This window comes from Oreochromis niloticus, linkage group LG11, assembly GCF_001858045.2.
Source record: "Oreochromis niloticus isolate F11D_XX linkage group LG11, O_niloticus_UMD_NMBU, whole genome shotgun sequence".
Lineage (NCBI taxonomy): Eukaryota > Metazoa > Chordata > Actinopteri > Cichliformes > Cichlidae > Oreochromis > Oreochromis niloticus.
In genome coordinates, this window is record NC_031976.2 from 2,562,918 (window position 1) to 2,585,167 (window position 22,250).

Sequence of the window (22,250 nt, forward strand, 5' to 3'; positions counted from 1 at the left end):
ATCTTGGTCATGAACATTTGGAATGTGGAGCAAAAATTGGACAGGAAATTGGTTTTCAATCAGCAGTAATGTGGACATTGTACTGAACTGTTTTGGCAAAGGAAGCACTGAGCTGAAAGATGAAGTTTTCAACATCCTAACCCCCACCTGTGGCAATGAAGTCTGGGTAATGAGCAAAAGAATACAATTGGCTGAAATAAGTTTCCTACATAGGGTGCCCGGACTCAGCCTCAGAGATAGGGTGAGGAGCTCACACATACGGAGGGATGTTGGAGTATAGCCACTTCTCCTGTGTGTTGAATGGAACCAGCAAAAAAAATCCTATGCAGACCTATGTGAAAAGGTAATTTTCCTCTGTTGTTAAATCATGAATCGGCCACCTTTTTGGAAAACTGAGCTCAGTTTCAGTAGCCACTTCCAGGCCTTGCCATACCTCCAGAATCAAGAAATCACTTAAAAATAAGCTCTGACAAAATAAAGTAGGCTAAAAGATCCCAAAAAGCAACACAACATGCCAAGTTTTAGAGACACAGATGAAAAACAAAGTCACTGACATCTATCAGCATGAAAAGAGTTAATTCTAAGAGCTAATTGTAAGGCTTTGCACCTCCAGCAAACCACAAGGAGAGCCATTATCCACTTTGAACAGTGGTAAGCCTTCCTGGGAGTGGACGGCCTAGCAAAAATAAGTTCAAGAGCACATCAATGACTCATCCAGGACTTCACAAAAAGGAGAACTGCAGGCCACACTTGCCTCAGTTAAGGTCATTGTTCATGATTCGTGAATAAGAAAGAGACTGGGCACAAAAAGGCTTAGCTTACTAATATTTATAAGCCATCACATAAGCCAGCCTGTGTTTGAGGAGGAAACAGATGTGACTCTTTTAGACTATAAACAGTTTTTTGTCCTCGGTTTGTTGTGTTTTATATGCCACAGGATGACCAGAAAGAGCAGTTGCTTTCACTTTGCTTGCCACTTTTGATCTGCTATGGTGTCACACTAAAACCACATTACTTCCTGGAATTTTAATGACCTGGAAAGCACTGAGTGAGATGAGATGTTGGCAACATAATGTCACAGCAGCTTTGACAAGTTTTGTACTTACTCATGATTTATGTTTTCAGAGTGACTGAAAAATAAAGTCAGACTTCAAATGCAGTTCCTCTAATGGCCACTTGAGGCTGCCTCTAAATCAAGACACTGGCTGTGTCTCAATTCAGGGTTTGCATCCTTCAGAGGTCACATTTGAAGGCCGATTACATCACAGCGATGCGACAAAGGCTGTCCCAATTCGAAGGCTGCTCCAAATGCGGCCAACAAATAAGTCCTTCATTTCCCTGAATTTGAAGGATGGGTCGAGTGTATCCGTCGTGGCCCAACCTATCCCAGAATTCATAGTGCGGCCCAGCCAGTTGTAATGTTACTCTTATTACTCTTTGCAATACTTTATTAATTAAATTAGTATTTATAATATTAATATAATAATATAAAAATACTTTTCAAATGTGGTAATTGTGGAGGACCAGGAACCAGACTCCGCCCTGGTGAGGAGGATGAAACAGAACACCAGAGAAGACTGGAGGACCATGACATAGAGCTGTACATATCGAACATTTAAAAAAACTATCATTCATTAAGTTAAAACTTCTGTGGCTATTAGCAATTTAATCTTTCACAATCAAGCTATTCAAACGATAAAAGGAAAACCCACCTGGGTAATGCAGATCACCCAGGTGGGTTTTCGGTACCTGATCAGAAAAATATTGGATGTAACTTGTAACTCACAAAGCATCAATCTTGTTGAAATTGATGGAATTATGAACACTGAAAAGTACCATCAGATTTTGATTCAGCATGTAATACCATTTGCAAAGCATCTGATTGGCAACAGTTTCAGTTTTCAGCATTACAACGATCCACACTACCAATGCAGTAAATTCATACCTGGATAGAAATAAGACGTAGTGGAACACTATCCATCATGGATTGGCCTCTCCAGAGCCCAGACTTCAACTTTTCTGAAGCTTTGTGGGAGCATCAGGACAGAGAACAGATAAAAGGCAGCCAAAATCCAAAGAAGAGATTTGAATGTCCTTCAAGAAGCCTGGAGAACTATTTCTTGAGACTACCTTAAGAAATTAAGTGAAAGCTTACCTTAGAGAGAAAAGGCTGTGTTAATGTTTTTTGCCTCGTGTAATGTATTATTATCTGTTTTCAATTTTCCTTGCAAATAAAAAGAAAGGAGGGTTGAGTCACAACTTTTGCACACTGCTCTGCTTTTTAGGCATATGTCAAAAGAAAAAGCAAAATGATTTTTAACACTCCTGTATGTGAAAACACTGATTGCTGGAATGTTTTGACATAAGCAGGGATATTCTAACTAAACAACAGCATAAATAGGTCTTTTTAATTTATCCTGTACACCTGAGCTCTCACATACTGCAAAAGATCTTTTTCGCAGACATTTTGACAAGAAATTATTTTTATATAAAAGTGTTTCCTGTAGCCTTATCGAGGGTTCTGTACCTGAATAAAACTAAAGGTTAACAACATGTCTCCCAACTATTTTATGTCCAAATAACTGCTGAGAGTTACTCCCAAAAAGTTTTTAGTGGCTCCTCATCAAAATGTTAATTTATTTGTTTACATGAAAATCAGTCAGTGTGTATTTTTAACACCGAAATTTCCATGTGATGCCTTTATCCTCCCTAACAACATAAAAGGCTCCAAAAAGCTTAAGTATGGAACATAATATAAATGGAAAATCATATATTACACTGTAAATACAGTAGATTCGAAAAGAGTATGCACAGTACAGGTGTAAGTTACAGGTGTAAAGGAGGACTTTTAATGTAAAAAGCTACATGCTCCTAATGGAGAGATGCCAAACTGTGTTTCATTGTTCTTGGAACAGTGACAATAAAGATTGATTCTATTCTAAATTTGTCATTGTGCAAAAAAACTGAGTTTGCAGAATGATGATCAAATATAAAGATAGAGGTCTCTGAAAAATTACAAACACCTAAACGTTGCTGTCATATAGACATTCAGTGCCACCTAAAGGCAGTAACTGACAATTAAGACAGCACAGCAGTTTCATGGTTACGTCTTACCACCAGAGGTCGGCACAGAAAGGAAGAATCGGGACTTTTAAATCGCAACTACATTAATGTAGCAGACACAAATTATGCAGGTTAAGGCATAAAAAGATACAGCGTGAAAAAGTACGTGAGGTAACCAGGCTGAAAACATGTATTTTCTTTTTCTGTGTACAGTCCATTAAAGACTGTAAGTTTCCTCTGCTATAGGTTTTTTTTTTCAGGCTTGTTACTTCTTCTTTTCTCCTTGTTCTGGAAAATCCCAGTAGATCAGCAGTTTCTGAACTACTCAGATCAGCACATTTTGCAGCTGCAGCCACGTTTCATTCAAAGTCACTTAAATCACCTTTTCTTCCCACCATCCTGATACTGACTTTGAGCTCCGGTGGGTCATCTTGACCATGTCTACATGCCTAAATGCACTGATTTCCAGCCTTGTGACTGTCTGATTAGCTATTTGGGATAATGAGCAGTTGAGCAAGTGTACCTTGCACTTACACTACTTTAACTGAAGTGAGCACATGAAACATCCCTGCACATGCACTGCAGTCTTCTCATAATGAGAAGTGCATTAATTATGGAAATATTTGTTCTTCTGCTGGTAAATTGAATTATTTGGCACAGACAGTGACTAAATCTAATTTACTCCCGACCCCATGGGCCCTGACGTGAACCTTGGAGTGCATACTTTTATACTTCAGTTAATGGTTTTCACGTCCAAATTGCCCAAATAGATTTTGAAACTTTAGAGGAAGCTTTAGAGTAATTTTTTCAGAAATTAGAAGAAGAGTAATTACAGTGTACGGTGTGGTACAGTGTGTAAGATAGTAACAAAAACAGAAACCTACAGCTCCATGGCCCCTGAAGGTCAACTGGGAACTTGAAGGGAGGAAAGCTTATATTTAATTTTATTCAGACATTAAACAGACTGTGTGTACTGACTGAACAGGCTCAAGCTGAAGCACTGTAGTGCCTACTTTGAAGTATCATTAAAGTTACAGTATTTAAAATCTCACCATTAGATGTCAGTACATTGCAGAATGGGAGGCAGAGCCTTCAGTTTTCAGGCCCCTCTTCTGTGGAACCAGCTTCCAGTTTGGATTCAGGAGACAGACACTATCTCTACTTTAAAGATTCAGCCTGAAACTTTCCTTTTTGCTAAAGCATATAGTTAGGGCTGGACCAGGTGACCCTGAATCCTCCCTTAGTTATGCTGCAATAGACGTAGGCTGCCGGGGATTCCCATGATGCACTGAGTGTTTCTTCTTCACTCACTATGTGTTAACAGACCTCTCTGCATTGAATCATATCTGTTATTAATCTCTGTCTCTCTTCCACAGCATGTCTTTATCCTGTTTTCCTTCTCTCACCCCAACCGGTCGCAGCAGATGGCCCCGCCCCTCCCTGAGCCTGGTTCTGCCGGAGGTTTCTTCCTGTTAAAAGGGAGTTTTTCCTTCCCACTGTCGCCAAAGTGCTTGTTCATAGGGGGTCATATGATTGTTGGGTTTTTCTCTGTATGTATTATTGTAGGGAGTACCATTACAATATAAAGCACCTTGAGGCGACTGTTGTTGTGATTTGGCGCTGTATAAATGAAACTGAATTGAATTGAATTACTGTAGGTAGGTACCTCTGCTAACTCTGGTAATTCTGACTGTAGTTCAGTACATCTTTGTTTAATCTCTTTCTTTGCTTTTTGAACAAGTGAAGTTATGAAAATCTCTTGAGTCATATTTACTTTAGTGGACAGAAAAAAAGTCCTTTGTACACTGTTTGGGGCAACTTTTTATAATGTGGGACTTTAGTGTAGAATTTTCAAAACAGAATTTTCTGCTTTTTGTTTTATTTTGCATTAGTTTAATTCTACAGTAAGAAAATTAAGATAAGCATGCAAATAATATGAAAGGACATGATGCTGCAGGTTGGCTTTTTTTCTTTTCTAACTCACCAGTTTGTATGCATGTTTTCACAGGACTGACCTAATGACCACACTTTATTTACTTATATGATATATAAAGTTTATTGTAATTAGTGCAAAATAATTAAAGTGTTTTCTTTTAACAGTTTGAAGTATTTCATGTAGTTTTAAAAGCTGACAAACTGAAAATCAACTGAAGTAACAATGAGTAACTTCGTATTTCTTTGACAGATGTTGTTCAACACATCTGTTTACAACATGGCTGTGAAGATCTGCAGGGCTCAGGTAAGACCCAGATCCATCCAAACCACAACTGACATAAAATATCAGGTAATTTCTGAGGACCTGAGAGTGGTGGTGATTAAATGTCTTCTTTTATTTTTAGGTTGCAATGATGATGGATTTCCTTAGACTTCAGCAGGAAAATCAAATCCCATCACAAATCAATGCTGAAGATCTGCGAGATCTCTTGGTGGAGAAGAGCAAAGAGACACTCGGAGAGCAGTGAGTTACTGTGAAACCTACAGACTTCCACCTCATACTTAAAAGTCTGTTTGTGATGAAGTGTAATGCTGAGAGAAGACCTCTGTTTTGTTTTCTTTTGAAGGCTTTGAGAGTTTGAATTATTAATAGTCCAGCTACAGTGTTTCAATATATCTGTGATGCTTTAAATGTATTTAAAAGATAATCCTTATAACTTTATTCTGCAGAACACCTAAACTCCTCAGCATGGTAAAAAGTTACATTGAAATCCTTACAGAAAAGCAGCAGGAAGCACAGTGCTCCTAACTGCTCACCGCACAGGAAGTGGTGATAGAAGTAGTTCCCTGCATCTTTCAGGGTCTCTGCGAGCTTCCTCCTTGCCTCCTCTTGAACATGGCCTCCCAGAATCTGAACATCCTCTCCACCAGTGTCACAAAGGCCACTTTGGATCAAGTCTCCAAAACTGTAACAGCAATGGAAAGCCAGGCCATCTTCTCTCGCTCCATCAGAGATGACATGGTCCAGACCATCCTGACAGAAATCAGAGATAAACATCCACAAGAAATTCTTATCATTGCAAACTTTGCACCAGTGCTTCTCACTACAATTGCAGATGTAGCAAAGAATCACATGTGCAAGATCTCAAGCCCTGTTCTCAAAGTCCACCAATGTCAGATGTTCTTCCCTGTGAGGAGCCTCCTTCTGAAATTCTTCAAGTTCTTGATGTTCTTCCCTGTGAGGAACCTCCTTCTGAAGCTCAGTTCATGTCTGAGCCAGCTGTATCTGTGATCAAAATGACAAAGAAGTCTGAAGACCTTAAAATCAGCAAGAAAAAGTAGAAAGAACAGGGCTTCTTCCAAAAACTCAAACCTCTGTGCTGTTGTTGTGTCAGACCCAGAGACACTGACTGACTTTGAGAATTCCATCTGTCTGTTCTCACTCTAAAAACTCAAATCAAATAATTCATCAATATTTCTGCATGAGCCTGCATCCACGATTAAAGAATATTTTTCCTTCAGATGTTTCTAAGAGTCTCTTAGGATTCTCCAAATAACTCCACAAGTGCAGTAAGTGTTGTTAACATGACATATTAGTGTTAATATTTTTAAGAGAATCTGAACTTATTCTTACTCTTAACATCTCAACAAGAGTAACTGAGACTGGTATATAAATCTAGAGAATGCTTTTCCTGAGGAAAATGCAGGATTAATGAATGCTGAAAGCTGAATGGTTTGGAAAAAGCTGATTGTGCTGAAATGAGCCAAATGAGCTGAAATACAAGTTTAAATTTGTAGTCTTTCCTGCTGTTAAGACAAACTCTATGGGTCAGTTAGATGATACTCCCTTTACTTGGATCCACAATGTTAATGTTAAAATGTTAAAAGTTTACATTGCTTAGCTTTGAGAGACACATCATTGGAGAGTGGAGAACGATGGCTACGTTTTAGGGTAAAGTGATGGCTGTAGAGCAATAAGTGTGGACACAGTAGCAGCGGAAAGATACATTTTTAAGATAAATCTTTTGGTTTGTGCTACTCCCACTGCGCAAAGTCATTTAGGCATGATGTCTTTTATGTATCATTTTTGCAGGTCCAGTTTGGGTCCATTGAAAGAGTTGCTTTGTAACACTGGGTGACATCTTTTTTTCAGCATCTACTGAACATCTAGTGTCTTCGTCTGTATGACCTCCATGCTCGCTCTAAAGCAGAAGGGAAAGAAAAGGAACACACATATGTAAAGAAAGCTCTTAAAACATGTGGTCGGGCCTTCATCATATCAGTAAAGATGCACAGTAAACAAGGTCAGACACCAACTAGGGAGAAACAGAATGACAAACGGCCAGTGTTGGGTAAGTTACTTTAAATTAGTAACTTAGTTACATTACTAGTTACTTCTCTAAAAAAGTAACTCAGTTACTTCAAGTTACTCGTTACTTTCAGAGTAACTAGTTACTAGGGAAAGTAACTTTGGTTTTACTCAGAATTCTCTTGTTAATGTGTTGCTTCCGTAACTGGATACCCAGCAAGATTGCCAGTCTTCTAGCTTGCTTACTTGCCACAAGTGCACTGTGCCACCTACCAATAGAAAGGAAAAAATAATGTGCACATTTCCACGAGAGAAATCCCATGCCTGGACCGTCGTTGACCACCGCCATGATTCTAGCCTGCTTTTTACATCCAACAAAAAAACTGCAGTCGTGGTGCTTTTGATTGTACTCAGAACTTGGAAATTCTGCCTTCTGAATAGGAAGATGTAGGTAACACCAGACTGCAGATGAGCTGCATACAGAGCTGGACTGGGACAAAACAATCGTCCCGGGCATTTTGACTAGAGACCGGCCCGCCATTATAGGAAAAATCATAAAGCCTTTGAATGAAAACAAACACTGTTGTGACAGTGATGTACACTGTTCTGATGGTATATATGTATCAATCTATCAATTGTTTGTTGTAAGACTCAGATAATTATTTTTTTTTAAAAGCGAGACATTTTAAATGAGAATAATAAAGAAAAGTATTTCCTTGTGCCCCCCTTTCCCTGTTAATGCCCTACCTGCCCCCCTGGCAACACTTTGCTAGACCCGCCCCTGCAGAGTTACCAGCTGTCAGCTACGTAGAAAAGGATCCTGGTGTTATTTGTCTCTCAGAAACAGCTCATAACTTCCCTTCAACTCATTCATGTCACCTAAAAGGTAAACCTGTTTCTCCATCACCTGTTCAGCTCTGATGATTCAGTAAGGACATCTCCTGGTTTCATCTGCATGTTTCCCTCTCACCAGATAACCAAACCGATATCATGACCAGCAGCTTTACAGCTGTGGCTCCAGCAAACATCAGCTGATACTAGAAATTAATATTAAATAAATTCTAACAACAGCTGATCAAGCTTAAACGTGCTGCTGTTGTTTAGCGCGACATCCGCTGGTTTCCTCTTTCTGGCGCAAAGTGGGCGATAAATAAACAAGAGAGAAAAGCCGATCAGCTGATCATTGATCAGTTTCGTGATTGAAGTAGAAACAGGAGAGGGAGGGGGAGAGAATGAGAGAAGAAGAGGCAGCTGTGCAGCTTCAGCTTTGTGTCTTTTTCATTGTAGCTGAAGTCCGGGACAAACTGTGTTCCTTTTCACCTCAGTACGAAACGCGTAGTATTTTCTCTGAATACCAGACGATTCTGTTTTTTAGGGGACGGTTGGCAACTCTAATAATTAACCGTATGAACAAAATAAAGTTCAACATCAGTAACATAGCACCCACCCAGCTGTATAGAAACTCCGTCATGCTAGCTAGCACGCAGTACGAAAATGTCAGCATAACGAAAATAAACTCCACCTAAACTTGGTTTATATCTGACTGATAGACTGCAGGTCATAACTTCTTACCTGAAGTTCAGTTCACCTGACACTCGGACCGGCGGCCGCTTCGGGTCTCTCCTCTTGCCTCCCTTTTCCTTCATCCACCTGCTGGCCTCCACCACTTGCTAATGTTACTGAATCTGTGGAAGCGCCGCGATATCCACCACACGAAGTAACGAGTAACGAGCCTATCTAAATCCCAGTAACGAGTAACGCGTTCCTGGTTTTGGCATAATAACTAGTTACCGTGCTCGTTACCACAATAATAACGTAGTTACTGTAACGCGTTACTTAATAACGCGTTAGTCCCAACACTGCAAACGGCACAACACTGTCATCCCTTATGTAGCAGGTTTATCAGAGTCTTATCATAGTACGACATCCCAGTGTAGTTCAGACCCAGCCACACACTCGGGCAAAAACTGGTTCATCCCAAGGACAAAACTCCCAGCAAAAACTAAACAACGTTGTATATATTGTGCAGTGCAATGTGAAGTGCTCAGCCTCTACATTGGAGAAACCAAACAGCCACATAAACACATAACACAACATAGAAGAGCCACCTCAACAGGACAAGACTCAGCTGTACATCTGCATCAAAAGGTTAAAGGTCTCTCTTTAAGACAAAGAAGACAGATGGTTTGAAAGAGGAGTGAAGAGGCCATCCTAGTACCAGATTAGTCATTAGTACCAGAATAACCAGAGAGGATAATATGTATTTTTAACATATACTAAAGGAATGAATATAATGTCATTATCTAAAAGTCCACAGCCTCATCTGAGGATGATGAGCAGTACTTCTAACATCACACAGAGCAAAGGTTGTTATCACACTGCTCATGAAGTGCTAGGCTTGCCGGGAGCTTCTGGTGATGATTGTGAGTCACGCTTGATCCATGTGATTCAGTCTTCCAGATGTTTCTGATGTGTCTTCCTCTGTGGGGAACAGAACATCTGGCACACAATATCTGTGATGAAAGAAAGGGAGGATTTCAAACCTACAAGCTACATCTTTCTTATTAAACTTTGTTATTTAATCAGTTTTTAAAAACTATAAATGGTGAAGCTGTACTGCAAAAATAATGAGGCTCACTGAAACACACAGCAACACACAACTGTGGATATCAGCTTCACTTTAAACATATATTCCCTGAAAAACCATCACTGACAGCTGAACAAACTTTTCTTTTCCTAAATAAGCACTACGACAGCATCATTCAACAGCTCTACTGGCTGAGAAAATGTCAGTAGAGTTGATGTGAAAGCTAGAGCTGAGCCATGTTTTAATGGCCCTAATTAAACTTTACTGTCATCTGCTTGGGTCTTTTTATTCTCTCTTTGCTTATCTCAGAGTTTACTGGTGGCTAATAATAAGGGCTAAGGGTCTGAATGACGAGTGAGTGGAACAGAATAAGTACAATAAAAAGCTGTCTCTCTGAAATGACAATGTCACAAATGTTAGTCATTTATAAAAGCTGCAATTTATGACTGGGGATTATGGTTTTACTTAAAAAGATAAAGGTGTGCTTGATAACAGGAAGTCTATTGTAGTTACAGTAGGGCCAGTATGAGAATAGCCACAGATGGGTCATTCTGTCTGAAATCACCAGATTTTACAGAAATGCTTCTGCCCGATCATCTCCAGTTTGACTAAAGATCCAAAGTTTGGTCATATGTAATGATTGCTGTGAAATTTCAGCTTTGTATATCACAGACGTTTCTATATGTTTTTAAAAAAGCCCGTATACCCACTTTCAGACCTGTATTTCATACATTTAAATCTGAGGCCATCAAGCTAGCGTGTAAACACGGATAGCGTGTTTAATGATTCAAGTTAAAACGATTCAAGTTAAAATCCTGAAATTTTCACATAAAATTAAATCAGGATCTATTATTTTCAGACACATACATCACAAAATCTCTCAGTATTAGGTAGTTAAAAATGAAAAACCTTCGAGGAATCCTATAAAATTTTGTATGTGAGCACACACTAATAAAAAGACAACTAGAGACAATTTTAGAGCGGGACATAGCTGTATTTTAAAATAATGTAAAATAAAACATTTTTGTCTAAAAAATTAAGAAAATTCTATTTTCATTCAACTTTCATTTAGGAGTAATCAAGCATCACACACTGAACCACAAAAACAAAACTATCACTAGATAAAATAGACCCAAGTGTTTCTAAATGGTAATGGAACTGATATATTTTTTGACTAGTTGAAAACTAAAAATAAATTAGCTAGCTCGTTAGCTAACGCGTTGATACCGTGCAGCCCCACACACAGGGCGATCCGCCCTAACTCGCTAACAGAGATTTGCCGCGTTAATGCGGGTATGGCGTTAACGTCATTTTAATGAGATTAACACTGACAGCACAAATCCATATACATTTTTATCATGAAAAATGTTTAAATAAAATTAAAAATTGGAATGAAAATTTCAGCATTTTGGTTGCTAACAGGGTTTTTGAGCCAGAAGTGACTGAATTTAAGTGGCGTGCCAAGTTCTCAGCAAATGTTGGCAAACACTGTTAGCAAAATGAATGCATAGTCTGTTTTGGGGTTTTACTCCATCTTGTGTACACGTGTCTGCCTCTGGGATAAAAAACGCATCACACTGTCTCCACCACCTTGCCTTCGTCCCATAGTGCATCCAGGTGCTTGGTGTTTCCCAGGGTAAAGGAAGCAATGCGCAGCTCTCATTCATGTAATACAAAAGAAAACATAATTCATCTTCCATTATCTGCCATCATCTTTCTTTGCTCTGTGGTCCAGTTGCTCATGTCCATTGTTGGCATTTTCATTAGTTGCCAGGGGTCAGCATGTCTGTGGCTCTGCAGCCCCATTTACATCAAACTGCAATGCACCGTCTATCCTGACACCTTTCTATCTGAACCAACATTACATTTTTCAGCAGTTTGAGCTACAGTAGCTCATCTGTTGGATACATACAGGTCAGTGTTCACTCCCCATATACATTATTGAGACTTGGCTCGTGATGCTGTTACTCACAATTTGTCAAACTCATTCAAATCTTCTGAATCCCTCTTTCACCTGCTTCTAACATCAGCTTTGAGGACAAAACATTCACTTGCTCCCTAATATACCCCCCCCAACAGGTGCCACGATAAAGAGATAATCAGTGTTATTCACTTCATCTCTCAGTGGTCACGATGTTGTGCCTGATCGGTGTGTGTTGTAATGCTGCGTCAGTGTAAATGACAATCAAATTAGTAATTGACTCTTACTTTCAGTACTCCAGTGATAGTAGAGATGACATCCAGATGCTGCTAGCCATCTGGATCCTTTCTATTTCAACTTTCAATTAAGCCATTAAGCACCGCTGTTCCAGAGTGAATACTACCATTAACTAAATAAAAGAGAAATTAATCAGATTCAGAGCATCAAAAATATTATAAATATTCCAAATTTGTGTCAGTCACTATCCTGGTTGTTGACATCAGAACTTCCTACAAAGGTGCAAATATGCAGTTTCTTCTTTTAACGTGTTACATTGCAGCTGTACACCGTGGCTGATATCGGTGACATCATACACTTTTAAACAACATCTCTGAGGAAGTTATGTGCACAGTTTATTGGCATTGGAAGATCTGGTGCAGCTGCTGTAACAGGCCGATAGAAAGTAGCAGCACTCGTTAGTAAAAATATCAGCCATAACATGACCATCACTCACCACATCATACACAAGTTAGAACCTGTGAGCCAATCAAAGAGGTTTTTAAAAAATCTAAAATATTTATTGACTCTTAACTCAGTCTCCAAAAATCTGCTCACGAGTAATGAAACAGAGTTGCACGTTGCATGTATGGATAGTTGCAGATGTGGGCGACATGCTTTAGATGATGGTACACAGAAAAGGTTGTCATCAAAGCAGACTGTTTTCTTAGTCTTAGAAACCACTATAGTGGAATATTTATGTATTATTTATTATAGTGACAGGATTTTATGTTGGTGCACTCAGCCTATCACTGCATAGGGTGACAATGTTGTAGGGATTAGCGGTAACCAGACAAGCTTTTCATGTGTGGTCATGGAACTTTTTGGTCAGACCTGTACCACTGACTTAATATCCAATCTAACATTGTTTTCAATCTGAAAATATGTGATCAAAAATTGGGAAATAAGTCTAAGAATATGACCAAACATTCTGGGTCAGCCCTGGGCAATTTTCTCTGTTTGGCGTTGTACACATATTTCCTTTAGTGCATAAACAGTACTGAAGCTTCACTGTTAAAAAAAAAATCCTAAAAAACAGTAATATTCCGGCAGCTGGGGCGCCAAAATAATACCATAAAATAACAGAAAATAACTTCCTCATAAAAATACAGTTATTTTCAGTAATGACAATACAGTTTGTTGCCCTAATTTTACATGGGATTTTGCCTTTTTCAAGTGCTTTTAAACATTAAATTAGGAACATGTTAATGTGATTAAACAATAAAATTACCTATAAACAAGGTCAATGAATGTGGCAATATGAATAATAATACTTACATGTACAGAAATATACAGTTAACAGCTGGTTTAAATAATAATGGATTGCATGCCCTGGGACAGACTGACAGAGGCGAGGCTGCCATATCGCACCATCGGCCCCTCTGGCCATCACCAGTAGGTGAAGAGTCTTGACCAAGGACACAACAACCGAGAGTGTCCGAGCCGGGGCTCGAACCGGCTACCTTCTGATTACAAGGTGAACTGCCAACTCTTGAGCCACGATCGCCCTAAATAGCAATGATAATAATAATTATTTGATGTGAAAAAAAGTTTATGAGAATCATTTTATATATTTTTCCATAGCATTACATTTGAATTTAACAGTTCAATCTTTCAAATAACGGACAGATATTTGTGACATCATGATACATTTGTGAATGTATTTTAACAATCTAAATATGCATATGTACGGACAGATACATTTAAAAAACAAGAAAATTATGTTTTATTACATTACAGTGATTTTACGTTAATTTACATTTGAAATGTGAAATCACAGTCTATTTATGTCAATTTAAGGATATTCTAGAAGAACAGAACAAAACTGTAAAATACACAGTAAGATACTTTTATATTAGGATTTTTTTTTACAGTGTTGATAGTCAGTCCAAGTTTTATTAATTTTATTATTGGTGTTGCCTCAATATCAGTGGAGTCTGTGTGTTTGAAGAAATGTGCCTGCGGTGCAACCAGCAGATTAAACCTGATGTTATCTGTTCACTCCAAACACCACAAATGGAAAGAATGAGTTAGGAAGTTCAGCTGAAAATCTTTCAGCAACATGTTTAACAGCTCCTATATCACATCAGTGAAGCAGCCCTTCGGGTATATTGGGTTTTGTTTCGCAGAGGCAGTTATTGCAATGTAACACCAAAATATAAAAATATATGCATTTTTTAAAATTGTAATCTTTTGTTTTTTCTATTAAAGGTCATGCAGTGTTGGGAAGATAGAGGCTGTATTTAGTTTAAATAACATTACCAAAGTATTTTCTCTGTGTAGATAAGTTATAGGAAAGGTGAACACAAAAGGTTCTAAAATGTCACTGGGCCTCCTTTTCTACTTTATTGGTAGAAAGATCAGTTAACAAGGCTTTCAATAGATTCAGAGTATAGAGTATGTTGGTGAGAGGTGGCAGGCTGGGCTGGATATCCCCTGTATGTATCCCCTTGGCTGGCTCTTCTTATTTCTACACGAGAGGATAGTAAAAGAGTTCCTTCGAATCTTTTGTGAGTGGTAGGAGGAAGTACTGTCACATCCTCTCTGTCTCTCTCCTAATGCCATCTCTCCTCTATGATATGTATTTATGTCTGGTCTTTTTTTAAATATCTTGTCCTGTTTGGCAGCTTTTGCAATCAGAATTGGGATCTGTGCATGGTGGTGCCAAACACATTTTGCTTTTGCAAGAACAGCTATATAGAATCTCTATAGGCTCCTCGTGTTCAGGTGAATCTTTTATGTTTATTTATTCATTTTTATTTGTGTTATTTCAGATATGACATTATATGCACCTGTTAAACACAAAAAGCAAAACAAACATGTATCAGCTGGGACACAAAAAATTAGAAAATACACCAATACATCAATCTTCCTATAGTGTGTGTGTGTGTGTGTGTGTGTGTGTGTGTGTGTGTGTGTGTGAGAGAGAGAGAGAGAGAGAGACAGAGAGAGAGAGAGAGAGAGCCAATTGAAAGTCTGCCACTACTTTAAGTAGTGACCACCTGGCACCCGGCGCTGGATTGTTGCATTGCAAACAGTTAGTGAAACCTGGATCCTTTACCACAGCGTTTTTGCTCTTTGCTTCTGAGAGAAAAAACTATCTGTTGTTTCCTGTTAGAGTCGTGTCTGACTAGTGATCCCTGACACATGTGCCTCTTAGCTGACTTGTTTCAGACACGTCCAGCCAGGTGGTGACTCGGAGTAGACTTATTTTATGAGATCTTGGTATCACCCCCCCCCAGAATGGAAAAGGCTGCATGAGCGAGAGGTCTGACCAGCTCTACTAAGACTGCTGCTCAACACCCTGGATGGAGTCCATCTTTGCATGGACAGATGAATACATAAACTCATTAGAATCAATAACAAGAAAAAATTCATATGTTAAAAAAGCTGGGCAACCCATTCTAGTTTTAATTTTAATTTTAACTCATATCATTTATATAAACTGGCTAGTTTATATAAATAAAAAAAAATACACAGCTTATTGTAAATATGTAATTGAGACTATTAATACAAAGACAGTTTGTCTTCAAGATCTCAGGTATATTACATCTTTGTCTAGATTTGTGTTTGGCCAAATATCTTTGAATAGCCTTATAATGTATAATGAAAATTAATGTAATACTATTTGGATAATAATACAGATTTTGTAACACAAGGCACAAACATGAACAATAAAGACAAGTTTTGTTTAAAGTATCAGATTCAGCAGGACAAGTAACTGTCCAAAAGGTCTTTCTTCTTGGTATTGGACTGGTTCTTATATAGCGCTTCATCAGAGAGCAACATGGGGTTAGCATCTTGCCCAAGGATACTTGACATGCAGACTGAGCAAAGCGGAATTGAACTACCAACCTTCTGCCTACTAGGTGACCTGCTCTTCCACGTGAGCTACAGCCACACCGTCCTGAAGGGTTAGCCCTAACCATGCTGCCTCTCACATCACACGTAGATATTATTTCTTCAGTGGATCTGACCTCTTTTGGTTGCATGTAACAGACCAACAGCTTATTAAGCAGGCTGTCATTATCAGTGTGTACTGTCTTCCTTGCATACAGACATATCCATTTGGGTTTATTCTTCTTTAACATGTGTTTAAAATGCAACAAGGGCTAACCCTAATCTGTTTGGCACCACCCAGGTATTGCTAAATGATTTGCTGGTCAACAGGTGGATGCCTTCACAGGTAGTTTTCAAAATGTGATTTTCATCTCATGGTAGTCTGTGCAGTCATTTTCACTGTGATGTGAATTATTGGATATGTGTTTATGTATGTATCATTTTACTTTTATGGGCTTGTTACCGCCTATGATCAGGACACTTTTAACATTTCTTTTTTTCTTTTTCTTTATCTCAGTGATCAGATTTTCTCTGGCTAAATAAAAGTTGAATTTAAAGCAGTTCCTCTCATTGACCAGAAGGTGGCATTAGAAGCCTGCAGAAGACTTGCAACCTTTAGTAATCATGTAGTAATCATGTAGAGGCAGACAATGACTCAGAGGGAGAAGGGAAAGTGTGAGGATCAATTGAAACATCCATTATTATGGACTGCTGTAGACTGGCGCATTGACTATAATTTCACCCCGTTCACATCAGAGTGATCCTTTTCTTTCTTTAGAGGCCTCACCTCGATCCACCTGTGGAGCGCTGTATCTGTTGAATGCAACACAAAGCCAGCATTTAACATTCTGCAGATGAAACGCGTCTTTAACTGATGTCATTTTCTGAACACACCTAAATCACTGTGGTAGTAATAGCTCTGAATTGAGCTATAAATGATCTTTAAATACTGTAGCTGTTCTATAAATGACCTCATCTTTACCAGTTTCTTGCAATTAGTGAAAATGTAATCTATGAAGTATCGAGCAAAGAAAGGAGTGTTCATACAAAGATTATTTATAGTTAGACTTCCACACTTCCTGTGTTCAAAGTTAACGTCTTACAGTGCCCATTTTCATATCAGTGACTCTTCTGGATTCTTTAACGCTGCATTATATTCTCTCTATTCCATTTCTTAGTTGAATTAATTCTGCTTATTAAATTCCTCAGTAGGGTGCCTGCTGTCTTTTAAAAGTCTCTCTCTAACTGATTTTAAGTCATTTCTTTGGATGTGGTTAAAGTCTGCAGCTCTCAGGAACAGCAGGAGACGTACAGGCAAATGCCATTTTCAGGTGTGAAAGTAACTTGCTTGGGTATGTCCGTGTGGTTAAAAAAAACAAAACAACCCCCCCAAAACAAACAAAAAACCCCAGAAGGGATTATTCTGGATCCAGAGCTCTCATTTCAGGTGGGGGCACATGAGTAACACATGGCATATGAAGTGAGGCAGGGAGAGACAGAAGGAGAAAAGGCTGGCACACAAATCTGTGCATCCAATCTGTTGTCGACAACACGACTGTCGTGCACAAGATAATGATCCAGCCTGCAATCCATCACTGTCTCTGAAAGACAGCCGCTTCTTTCCCAAACTGTGACTATGCAGGAGGGCTCCAAATGATGCCCCGTGATACTTTGATCCAGAGCTCTGCGTCCCACACTCTTGCAAAGTAAAGTGCCTTATTGTACCTTTTGAACTCTTATACATATATTACCATGGAAACATATTTGACACAGGAGGTTATGGTTAGGGTGGAGAGTGCAGTGGTCAAGAATATTATTAATGACATATATGCTGTACAGAGGCACTAATCATGGCACCACAGGAACAAGCTCTGAGTACAAGATCCATAGAGGCTGGGGTCTATCACACCAGGCAAGACCCCAGGTGCAGGCTGTGTAAAGATGCCCCTGAGACAATCCAGCACATAACAGCAGGGTGCAAGATGCTAGCAGGCAGGGCATACATGGAACGCCATAACCAAGTGGCCGGGATAGGATACAGAAACACCTGTGCTGAGTATGGCCTGGACAAAATGGTGATGGTTAACCAACCGGACATAGTGGTGGACAAGCTGAAGAAGACGGACGCAGTGATAGATGTAGCGATACTGAATGACAGCAATATCAGGAAGAAGGAACACGAGAAGCTGGAGAAATACCAAGGGCTTAAAGAAGAGCTGGAGAACATGTGGAGGGTGAAGGTAACGGTGGTCCCCGTGGTAATCGGAGCACTAGGTGCGGTGACTCCCAAGCTAGGCGAGTGGCTCCAGCAGATCCCGGGAACAACATCGGAGATCTCTGTCCAGAAGAGCGCAGTCCTGGGAACAGCTAAGATACTGCGCAGGACCCTCAAGCTCCCAGGCCTCTGGTAGAGGACCCGAGCTTGAAGGACAGACCGCCTGCAGGGCCGAGAGGGAAGTTTTTTTTATTTTTATATATATATATATATATATATATATATATATATACATAGGTGTGTGTGAATGGTTATCTGTCTGTATGTGTTAGCCCTGTGACAAACTGGCGACCTATCCAGGGTTAACCCTGCCTCTCACCCTGTGGTAGCTGGATAAGCGGATCTATCTATGTACACACACACACATTAGGCACATTAAGCACTGTCTAGTAAGAGAGTGCATTTAAACACACACACACACACACCTACACACACACACACACACACACACACACACACACAAAACTTTAATGATGTAAAGCAACCATGAACACTATAATTTACTGTCAAAGCCAACAGCAGAGACCACTCTGCACCTGTCAGGGCTCAGTCTTAAGCGTGTCATTGACACCAGCACAGTCAACAGTGAGCAGATGACATACACAGAGTATGCACACACTACAGAACAAGACACTGGCTGGTATGAAACAGAGATTTAAGAGAAAGAGCAGCAACAGGTATATTTAGAGGCAAAGAAAGCATATATAATCATTAGCTAATGGTTAATAACAGCCTAATGGTTGAGCGATAGAACATGAGAAACTGGTCTTACTTGATACTACTCCAAATATGTTTTTTGCTGTAGCGATTCAGACTAATGACACTTTTAAATTATGTCCTGTATATCCAACTGCTTGATGGATTCTTAAAGAAATCCTGCTTATGCAGTTTTCCTCTTGTGACCACACTGCAGTCAGGGAGTGACGGCATCTAAGCAAACCCTAAAATAAAAAGAGCCCACTAAAATAACATTATGACAGAATGTGAATAATAACCAACAACCGTTAAGTGAGGTCTTGCTTATGTATTTTAAAATTAGTCATTTTCATACAAAGCCCCCGCCCAGCTCCCCAACCTCCCTGTTGGATTATGGTGACTAGTTTAAGATCTCTGGCAAAAAAAAAAAAAGCGTTTCATTCATACATACACTTGAAAATGTGCCCCTCGCCTGTCTCTACCCCCATCAGACATAAGGAGAATGAAGGCAGGTCTGAACTGAGAAGCTCTGACTCTGACCATCTCCTCACGCTGCACTTTTACCTGTTTTGAAATATGCATTAATGACACATTTGACACATTTAGATTATCTGGCCTCAGAAAGGTACACATAGTTGCACTGGAGTCAAGTAATTAGTCTTATGCAGTACATATAGGGTAATTGTACCTATAGGGACAAACTGACTCTCACCTGACCTTCTGAGATACCTCAATCTCTCTGAACCACACGTTTGCATTTAAATACTATTAATAATATTTCAGAAACCAATGTTTCTTTGAAGAAAAGCTTTCTTCAGCCTAATTTTGGAGAGCACAGTAACTGACGGCTCTTTCAATAGGGTGCTCTTCTCTTAATAGTAATACTTCAGCTTGGACTCATTTTATATGATAATTAGAGGAGAGTGTGCATGTGTGGAGGGTGTGGAGGGTGTGGTGCCAGCTTGCTGAGGTCAGTAAAGGGGTGTAATAGGGGGACAGAAGGTTGATTGGCTCATCCTCAGACCTCCGGAGTCTGCAGAACATTCCCAAGTCCACAGTCATCAGCATGCACACCATGTGACACCTCTCTCCCCCTTTCTTTCTCTCTCTCTCCCTCTTGTTCTCACCCCCCACCTCCTTCTTTCTTTCTCTCCTCCCTCTCTCCCGCAGTGTGTCTCCCTCTCTCTCCTTCTCCTCTGGCTCAGTGGTGTGTTTCCAAGAGATAAGACCCTTGCTCATTTCACACATGAGCAGAGTGGAGTTGGGTAAGACTGTGTGTGTGTGTGTGTTCATTTTGGGTGTGTGTACCTGTGTTTGTGTCTGCGTGAGTGTGTGGGTGAGCGTATGAGTTTGCACATTTATATATGCGTTGAAGGTTAGAGCAAAAGCGAGCAAGTACACACTCCAAGTTTTCCTCACTTGCTGCTTCTTCACTTCAGGTTTCATCTCGGCTGCAAAGCTGTGTGATGGAGGCAAAAAGTAACATTGTTAATTTCACTTTTAAACTCACAATCTTCACTCCAGTAAGTTTACAATTATGGACAAACTCACAGGCCAACAGTTCTAGTACTGATGCGTGCAAACACAAATGGTCCAATATGTTGTTTTTGTAAGTATGTAATAAAACTCTGTGCCAACTGAGTCAAGCGTAGTGATATTTGTATTGTGGACCAGAGATGCAAAAATCGACATCATTTCAGAAAGCACGAAATTGGGGAACCCCCCCCCCCAAAAAAAAACACATAATAACAAACCTGAAAACACTACTTGTTGAGAAAATACGTTTTAGAAAATGCAACAGAATTAGAAGTCATCTTCTGGAGACCATAAATATTTGTATTCAATTTAGTTCAAGCACTTGGCGATAGCGGGAAGGAAAACCTCCCTTTTAACAGATCCAAGTACAGAAGACACACTGTAATATACAAGAATATAAGGTGGTGGGCTGACCAACGAAAACCACAACACACAACATATTTACTCACCAAGACTTCAGAAGGAAAACACGCATTAATGCGGTGCTACACAATAACATCCTGTTAGGCTGTGCAGGTATATATGAGACCATATAGTTATAATTCAGCAAACAGATCTTTTCATACATATACATAACACAAGCTAGAAAAGCTCTGTGATTTACACAGCCATCTGCTTTGCTGGCATGGCTACATACTAATAAGTTGCTATAGGAACTAAAGCTGAAATAAGCACTACTCCTACAGAAATAACCAGTGTCCAGGGCAGCCGTCTATGACATTTCTTTGTATAAGCTGGAGTGAAAGCAGAGGTGTGCGCTGAACTTCGAGTTGTGTTTGAAGCTGGGAAGCACTTACCAAGAATACATTTTGTTCACTTTGTTTCACCCCAAGGCCAAAGGTTTCAGCTTCTGAACAATGGAAGTGATTCTCTACAAGGCAAAACTACTATTTGAACCAAACAAGTTGGCTGCAGTTAAAAAAGAGACATATGCAGTGTGGAAGCCAGTTATTATACCTGAACCCACAGGAAGAATACTGTGATTTCATGACAATAAAAAACATAAAATATCAAAGTGATGAATCCGTGGAAATTGGTTTCTTTGTCTCTTTTTCTAAAATGAGGCTCTCCATAAATGTCCCAAATTAACCACTAGTTTAAGTTTTGAATGTCTTTAAAATGTGTCTTTCAAAATACCCCAACTAGCCACCATGAGATCAGCCATTTAGGGAAATCAAGTTACTGACTGTCGCCTTGGTGTTTTCAAACCTGACATACTGAACGAGGGACACACTCATAATGTAGTTTAGCCTTAAGAACACACTGTTATGTAAATCTTCTTACTCTAACCTGGACAGCTACATTTCTATTGATACTAGTGACTGAGACTGCTTTTCTCCATAGACCAGGGGTGGGCAACTCCAGGCCTCGAGGGTCGGTGTCCTGCAGGTTTTAGATGTGTCCTTGACACAGCTGATTCAGCTATATGACCTCCTCAACATGTCCTGAAGTTCTCCAGAGGCCTGGTAACAAACTAATCATGTGATTCAGGTGTGTTGACCCGGGGTGAGATCTAAAACCTGCAGGACACTGGCCTTCGAGGCCTGGAGTGGCCCACCCCTGCCATAGACCATATTTTTGAAACCACCCCCTTCTGGGTATTAGAAAGAATGGACCGGCTTTACCTTTCAGAACTAGAAGCTATGCCCATCTTTTATATAACCTGTGGTTATATAGAGGCCTGATCAGTCATTCCCAAAGTCAAGAGTGCTGCTGTTAGAAAAGTGAGAGTCACGTGGGGCCCACCCAACCTTAAATCTTCAGTCTAATCTAAAAACAAGAGAAGGTGATGGGTTTAGTTAAAGATTTAAGT

General features: G+C 39.6%; 1 long non-coding RNA gene across 1 annotated transcript; it reads right to left on the minus strand.

The window, feature by feature from the left end:
• Window positions 1-5,139: 5,139 nt before the first annotated feature.
• LOC109204246 (uncharacterized) lies at window positions 5,140-8,923 on the minus strand. The gene is made up of 3 exons (XR_002063834.1): window positions 8,879-8,923; window positions 6,131-7,199; window positions 5,140-6,031 (listed from the first exon to the last, which is right to left on the minus strand). It is a non-coding gene; the product is annotated as an uncharacterized LOC109204246 (long non-coding RNA).
• Window positions 8,924-22,250: the final 13,327 nt, after the last annotated feature.